Genomic DNA, 8,328 nt, shown 5'->3' with positions numbered 1-8,328 from the left:
CTCCTTCTCTCATACTTGATTACACCCAGTTTATTTTTAATTTTATAAATATTCAGTATTTGGTGTGAGTGTAGAGGCAGTGAACAGCTTGTAGGAGTTGGTGGTGTCGGTGGAGTGAAGCCACATAAGCTTGCCCCACTCCTTCACAGCCGTGGCCTTGCCAGGCAAGGTGAGGGCTGGTCACTCTCACCTTAGTTTGCTTTCAGCCTTCTGCAACTCACCAAGACAATAATGCATGTGTTCTTGCCCATTGATTGATGCTTTGTGTTCTGTGTAGGTAAATCCTTGAGAGCTGCATCTCTAAAAAGGTGTCTTCAAAAGACACAGACCAGGAAACTGCTTACTCTAATGACCGCAGGTCTCTGATGGTTCTGAGGAATCAATTGTCTTCCAAGGTGAAGCTTTTCCCTGTAAGTGCAATCTTTCTTTGGAGCTCCTGGTCTGTGACGTTCTTGGGAGATTGCCGGAATGGATGAGAAGCCATTCACCATCAGACCAGAGAACTTTGTGTACATCTCTTGCTTGAATCCCAGCCATGGTGAGTGAGTAGCCCCTGAGCCCTTACTTGTTTCCTTAGCTACTCAGCAATGGGCTCCGTGTTCAACCTCCTTTCCTAAAAACGCTGACATGTTAATCAATAGGTGAGTGTTGGGTTAAGCAAATTTAGCATTTTGCCGGTTGAGGGAGGGAGGGAAGAGTCCAGGGTTTGTGGAAGTAATTATGAAGGTGAAAAAACAAAACAAAACACCCAAGCTCAGTAAAGTAGGGAGTGAGGGAGTATGAACAGGTAAAAGGAAAGCCAGATGTGGTGTGGCCAGATGTGCAATGGCCTGGAATCCCACTGTGATAGCTGTGAGTTTGAGGCTAGCCTGGGCTAAACAGTGTCAGGCCAGGGTTCCACAGCAAGACCCTGTCTTGACCCCTTTCCCCAAATAGCAAAAACGATAAGCGTGTGATCCTAGCTACCAAGGAGGCGGAGGGAGGTGAGTCCTGAGTTCAAGACCTGCCTGGCTTACATGCTAGGTTTGAGGATAGCCAGGAAACTTAGTAAGACTGTATCTCAAAATAAAAAAAGCAAAGGGGGTTTGGGAACATAATTCAGCTGTAGAGTGCTGGCCTAGTGTGGACACTCTCTGATTCCACGATAAGCCGTTCTGATGACCAAAGTACCACAGAATGTACATGTGAATGTGCACTCTCTCTCCTCTTATACCTACACCCACACGCACACATTAACTTGTACTGGACTGAACGTTCAGACCTTTTTCCTTGCCATTATTTCCTATAACAACTCTTTTCATTGTATTAGGTATTATAAATAATCTAGAGGTGATGAACTGTGCAGGGAGTTGTACACTGCTATATACAAACACTACAGCATTTATATAAGGGACTTGTGCATACGTGGTCTTGACATCCATATGGGACACTAGGAATGAGTCTACTGTCCTGAAAATGCCCTGACTTTTGACATAACCCCTTACTCTTCAGCTGACATCCCAAAGTCTCCACGATGAGACTAGGTTTCTGTTTGTTTGTTTGTTTTTGAGAGAAGGTTTCTCTGTATAGTCCCGGGGTCCCAGAACTCACTCGGCAATGTCCCTGTATTTGTTCTCTCTCCTACTCCCCTGGCCAACCCAGTGTGAATCCATCACCATCCTATAGACTAATTACCCCCTTTCCCTTCTTGGCACCTTTTGTGTCTGGGGACCCTGGAATACTTAGCTTACTTGTGTGGCCTCCTCTGACTGAACCAACTAACCACCGTGCGGACTGAGTTCATAGGAAGAATAATACTCCATTGACCATTAAAGGTAAGGAATCCAAGTTCCTTTCTGGTATTTTTAACAGGAAGTTATCCCTCTCCCCTTAACAACACACAGAGCATCTACCATCAAGAGATCATGGTGTTACCCCTTCCAGCTGACAGCATTTCCTGTCTGCCCATCTGCTGCAGTATGTCTGCCTCTTACAGCAATCCGCAAAATCAATGAGCAACAAGACTGGAAGTGGTTAGGATCAGCCACTGCTTTGGGTTTTCTGGTTGTCATGGACACCAAATTTTCTATTGTTAGTAACTCTGGTCTCTATGGTGAGCTCACACTAGGAGAACCTTAGAAAAGCAAGAAAGACAATTGGATATTGAATGAAGTGGGGTAGGGCAGATTTGGGAAGGACAGACAGATGGCAAAAGGCTAAAGTAGCACATTCCGATCTCCCCTTCCCCCAGTAAACATTATATTTCAAATTAGGTTGAAACTTGCTTTAGCTCCGTCCCATCTGCTCCTGTGGAGGCGGTGAAATCATTTCCACCCTCATCTGACTCCCTGTTCACTACCCCACAGTCTCTCTACCTTTACAAATGACCAGGCAAGTGTTAAAGGTGAGAAGAGACATCTCAGTAAGTAGTATAGAGAGTCCTGTGCTGGAAATGGCAGGGACTTGCTAACTGCGGCACATACTCTGCAGCTGTGAAGGGATCCAGGACAAACTCTGGGTGGGTGAGACCCAGATGGGAACCTTTAATTCAAGCAACGAAGGATGAGGCGAGGGCGTTGGTGGCATGTGGGGAACTTGATCTGCCCTTTGTCTGGCATCCCCAGGGCTGTCCTTTGCCAACACAAGGCAGTGGTCTCAGGAAAGGAGTGGCAAATGCTGAACTTGGAGTAGCCAAGCACCTGGGCACAGCTGACTGTGACATTTGAGGGCACAGTGTCCGTATAAAAAAACACATCTAATGGCAGCTTTAGGTTTAGGGGATCATGCAAAGATCCCTAGGTTTGGGTAAAGCCATTAAAGGCCTCAGAGGATGCACTGAAAGCTATTTGGATTCATTCAAAGGAGATACATAGGGAATGCAGGGCAGAGTTCTAATGTGAAGCTGTGCTGTTCTCGCCCAGGGAGCCCAGGGGTCAGGGTATGTCACACTTCCAGTAACATATGACTGAAATATATGTATATTATATCATATGGAGTATTGCTGACCAGAGACATTCACCAGAATGTCAGGACCTAGACAGAGTCTTCATTAGGATTTTATTACGTCAGCTTGACTGATTGATTTCTTAGAAGCTTGAAGTCAGTCTCCAAATCAGCGAACAGTGCCACCAACCTCCTCACCTTCTCCCAGCACCATGTGGTTGCTCCTTCTGCTATGGCCACACAGAAGACTTAACCTAGTGTGGGCAGCCAGAGCTGAAAAACAAACTGCCACCAAATTTGGCATAGATTGCATCTCAGAGGCCAACACAAAAGCCAGACCTTTTGTGCAGGGTCCAACTCACTACACATTCACACAGCTAGCTAGAAACAGAAAGTTAATTCAGTCAGGGAAGAACAAAGGTCCCTTGTAGGAGAACACGTGACTCTGACTTCTTTCTCTCTTTGCCTGGTGGATAGGTCAAGTTTCTACCGACTGGTCCTCAAGCCTAGGAATTAAGACACAGATACTCAAAGCCGAGAGCCTCACTAAGCAAAATTGTTCCTTACCCACAATCCAAGCAGCAGGACTAGCTGGTCTTTTCTTTGTAAAAATTAATAAGACAAAGAAGAAAGAGAAGCCACACATGATGGCTAATAACTAATACCAATCTTAGAAGATTAATGCAGAGGGATTGCTGTGAATTTGAGGCCAGTTTGGCTAACATATTGAGTTCTAGACCACTCTAAGCTACAGCCTGAGACTTGGCCTTGAAAATTTTTTTATAATATTCACACTGAGTCTGGAAGCTAAGAAAGTATTTAATATCAAAGAGATGGGAAATTGCAGAGCCGGTGGTGGCACACACCTTTAATCCCAGCACTTGGGAGGCAGAGGCAGGCAGATTTCTGAGTTCCAGGGCAGCCTGGTTTACAGAGTGAGTTCCAGGACAGCCAAGGCTATACAGAGAAACCTTATCTCGAAAAACCAAAAGAGATGGGAAATTGAGATATGTAGAAGGGAAGTTTGTTTTATTGTTGTTGACAAAAAATAGGTAAAGAAGAAGGAACAAGTTCCTTTAAAGTACCTACAAAGTGTCCTCAATATAATTAGGGCACAAACTTTGGTGGATGCTGTCCGAGGTGGCTTCTCTATTGCTCTGAGAAAGTCTGACCAAAGGCAACTCGAGCAGTGGGCTTACTTTGCCTTATAGGTTATGGCCCATCCTGAAGGGGAGCCTGGGCAGGAACACAAGCAAGAGCCTGGAGGCAGGAACTGGAGCAGAGAACATGGAGGAGCACTGCTTACTGGCTTGCTCTCCATAACTTGCTCAGTCTGCTTTGTTGTCGTTGTTGTTGTTGTTGTTGTCATTGTCGTTGTTGTTGTTGTTTTTCAAGACAGGGTTTCTCTGTGTAGCCCCTGGCTGTCGTGGATCTCACTCTGTATGCCAGGCTGGCCTCAAACTCAGAAATCCACCTGCCTCTGCCTCCCAAGTGCTGGGATTAAAGATGTGTACCACCACTGCCCAGCGTTCAGTCTGCTTTCTTATAGAACCCATGAACACCTGCCCAAAGGCAGTACTGCCCATAATGGGCTAGACCCTCCCCCATCAATCATTTGTCAAGAAAATATCCCACAGACTACCCTACAGGCCAGTATGATGGATCCAATTCCTTACTTGTGGTTACCTCTTCCCAAGTGACACTAGCTTGTGTCTAGTTGACAAGAACTAACCAGCAACTGCTAAAGTAAGAACCACAAGGTAGATGGGGAACAAATGATCAGAAAAAGAGGTAGAAGGTAAACAAAGGGTATTAGGGTTCTCTAGAGGAACAGAACTCACAGAATGAAGAAAAGGGGGTGTATTAGAACAGTGTATAGGTTGTAGTCTAACTATCTAACAGTGGCTGTCTGCTAACAAAGGTTCAAGAGCCCAGTGATTCTTCAGTCCAACTGACCAGTGGATGTCTCAGCTGGACTTCAGTATATGCCAGTGAATGGACTTTTCCTATGAGAGCAAGAACAAGCAGGCAACGAGAGAGAGAGAGAGAGAGAGAGAGAGAGAGAGAGCTTCCGTCTCCCACGCGGTTTATATAGGGTTCCAGCAGGAGATGTGGCCCAGATTAAAGGTAGATCTTCTCATCTCAAAAGATTAAAAATGGGTCTTCCCACTTTAAATGATTTAATTAAAAAAAAGTCCCTCCCAGATGTGTCCAGCTACTTGAGTTTTAGCTAACTCCAGATATGGCTGACAACCAAGCACAGCCATTACAAAAGAAGTGACTTATAAATGCTCAATCTTCAGAGACACGTCTGGCTCTCCACAACTGCAGAGCTCAGTCTTCAGAGACAGGCCTGGCTCTCCACAACTGCAGAGCACCGTCTTCAGAGACGCGTCTGGCTCTCCACAGCTGCAGAGCTCAGGTGGCTGAGGGAAGAGAATATGGACTTCGAGCTCAGGTTCTATCACTAAACAAAATACATCTTTGAAGGACAGTTAAAAAAGAAGAAAGAGAATAAAACCTGCCTAAATTAAAATTAGTCATGTGGAGAGAAAACCCAAGGGCATTTCATAGACTGGTGAGAAGATTGGATTGCAACATACAGACCCAGCAGGAATGAAATGGAAGAAACCTTTCTTTTGTATTACTTTTGTTTGTTTGTTTATTCAGTGTGTGGAGGTCAGAGGTCAACTTTCAGGAACTGGTTCTCTCTTTCCATCTTGTGAATCCCAGGGACTGAACTTGTCAGGCTGTATGCTCAGGAGCAGGGACCTTTACCAGATGAACCATCTCAAGAACCCTTTGTTGTTCCACCTTTAAGGTGGCTCCCAAGAGCCTGATGGAATTCACATTGCACTGGGGGCTTGTCTGTATGGCCAAGAGAATTTGGCAGGATTAATAATCTATCACCCTTGAGATTAGGGTACGAAGACACAGTGGCTTATTTTGGTTATGCTCTCTTTTTTGGGAGAACTCAATCTTCCATGTTGCCCATGAGTTGCGGAGGAGCCCGTATCGGGAGGAACAGATGTCCTCTGACTAACAACTGGGTGAGAATCCTTCTGAGTGAGATTCCGATAATGGCACCCTAGTCAATATCATGAGATACCCTGAATCAGATCTATCCCACTAAGCCACTCCTAGATTTCTAGAGAGGCGAGAAGTGTTTGTACTGTTTTAATCTGCTAAATTAGGAGATAATTTGTTGTAGAGCCATAGATAACACAGCAATGGAGTGGAGGGGAAGACAGAAGAAAGATTAGGAGAAAACTGAAGACTTTCACGAGACTAGCCCATGTGTCAGCACCCATGGGAGAATTCAACAGACAAAAAGAAAGACTGCAGACTTGGTGTGGGGCAAGGGACGTGTAGGAGTGTGAAGGTCCTGGGAATGAGGGTGAGGGGAGGTTTGGAGGCTTGGCAAAGGCCTCAAATCCCCATTCATCTGGTAGTGAACTGGCACTTCAGATCCCCCTGAAAAAGCTATCCTGGACAGCTTAGTAAGAGAACTAAGCGACACAAACACCAAGGGGAACACTACACAGACCACAGATGAAACTGGAAGCAGTATAAGAATTAATATGGCTAATAAAAAGCCATTTTAGGAATGTGAAACAAATTACAAGCTTAAACACTGGAAAATGCAGTTAGGCGTGGTAGCCAACACCTGAGAGGCCAGGTTCATCATCGCTATGCAACATCTTCCAGGCTAGCCTGGGCTACATGAGGCATCTACTTAAGCAAAATTGAGGTTCCAAATAAGTTTCTTTCTAAGATCAGTGTTTTTCTCTCTGATGATCAATTGCTGGAACTGCTTTATAGACTGAGAACTGAGAACTATAAAGGAAATGGGCCAGGGATGGAGTGTGTGTGCTTCATCGATCAATCCACTTAAACTCCATTCAAACCAACAAAAGTGGTGTTGTCCAGTACAGTAATAAGCAAGAGAATGATCAAGTGTGGCTATTTAAACCTAAGTTGATTAAAATCGGTAAGACTCAAAATTCAGAGCTCTAACTGATTTCAAAATGCCCAGAAGTTGTGTTTGACAAGTAGCTGCCACACTGGACAGCATGGGTTAGAATGTCTCTACCACTACAGAATCTCCTCATGGGCCAGAGACCTGAGAAAAGACATTCTTATCCTAGACCATGTGTTTCTCAGAGCGCAACAAAGGCATGTAGTGGATCAGTTTATTCTACTAGGCTATGGTCACTTTGGCGCCAGAACACAGGGTTATAATTGGTTTTAACACCAACGTGCCACAAACTGCACAAGTAGGGAGCTTTATCTGAAGAAGTCTCTTGATTGCTTTGGTGGTGGGAAGGCCCACCCTGATTTTGGGGACATTGTTGAGGCATTTAGCCTCAAGGACCAAGGAACCTCTGGTCCTCAGTTCCTCAGGTGGGAATTAGCTGTTCCTAGTTTTAAGCTGTCTATTAAATTCTTCATCTCTCATCGACTCTGATCCTCCAGAGAATGATGACCAATACACACACCCACAATGACATCACAATAGTTCTAAGTCAGATTCACTGATAAATAGATGCTGACATCTGAAGCGACTTCCAGCACTGCAAATTTAGTTGCTCATTAAGGAACAACACAACGCGGGTAGCCTAGAAGTGCCAGGGCACTTTAACAATAGGGGTCCAACTAGTAAAATGTGTATCAATAGAGATAAATAGAAAAACGTGGCTGTCTGCGGCCATGCAAAATAAGTAACAGAGGCAACAGTAAGTCATTTGGCATGCTAAAGAATAGGCTGACCAGCCATGTGTGGTGGTTCGAGTCTTTAATCCCAGTACTTGGGAGGCAGAGGCAGGCAGATCTCTGTGAGTTCAGGGCCAGCCTGGTCTACAAAGCAAGTACCAGGACAGGCAGCATTACACACAGAAACCTTGTCTTGAAAAACAAAACAAAACAAATGCAAAACTGGAGCCCTCTCCAGAGATTCGTAACTTCTTCAGAAGATGAACCAGTTACAGACCAGCTTCTAGGATATGAGACGCTCTGCTTTGTGGCAGATGGGCTCATGTTGAGCTTCCTGGGGCTCCACACTGATGACTTGCCATCTCTGAGCTTTGCTTTGCATCCTAGGTGCTCCCTGTGGGTTCTTTATCTAAGAATTATCAAGGACTTGTTCAACCTAGACAGCTAAGTCTCCGGGACAGAGAGTGACTCAGTATGTTTCACATGAGCCAAGTGAGCCAAGGCTGAGAACTGTTTGGCCAGTGGATTTGGTAATGTGTAAGTCGCTGGTGACCTTGGCAAAACTTGAGTTGTAGGAACAAATGCCTTGTTGGGAGGGATTCAAATGAGCAGGGGGGACAGGAATTCATAGACTCTGACTGACACAGAAAATGTTTGAAAACATGAGTTTTTCTCTACAGGGACTAGAGAAAT

At 45.0% G+C, this 8,328-nt stretch overlaps 1 protein-coding gene across 1 annotated transcript in view; it reads left to right on the top strand.

The window, feature by feature from the left end:
• The first annotated feature begins 292 nt into the window (after positions 1–292).
• Positions 293–8,328, top strand: part of LOC116092368 (endogenous retrovirus group FC1 Env polyprotein-like) — a 30,735-nt gene continuing 22,699 nt past the window's right edge. Inside the window, exon 1 of the mRNA XM_031373665.1 lies at positions 293–538. The gene's annotated coding sequence lies outside the window, so the exon portion shown is untranslated. The remainder of the gene's footprint in view (positions 539–8,328) is intronic.

Source organism: Mastomys coucha, unplaced genomic scaffold (assembly GCF_008632895.1).
Source record: "Mastomys coucha isolate ucsf_1 unplaced genomic scaffold, UCSF_Mcou_1 pScaffold15, whole genome shotgun sequence".
In the NCBI taxonomy this organism is placed as follows: Eukaryota; Metazoa; Chordata; class Mammalia; order Rodentia; family Muridae; genus Mastomys; species Mastomys coucha.
The sequence above is the reverse complement of the archived record's forward strand: the minus strand, read 5'-3'. Positions and strand labels throughout refer to the sequence as shown.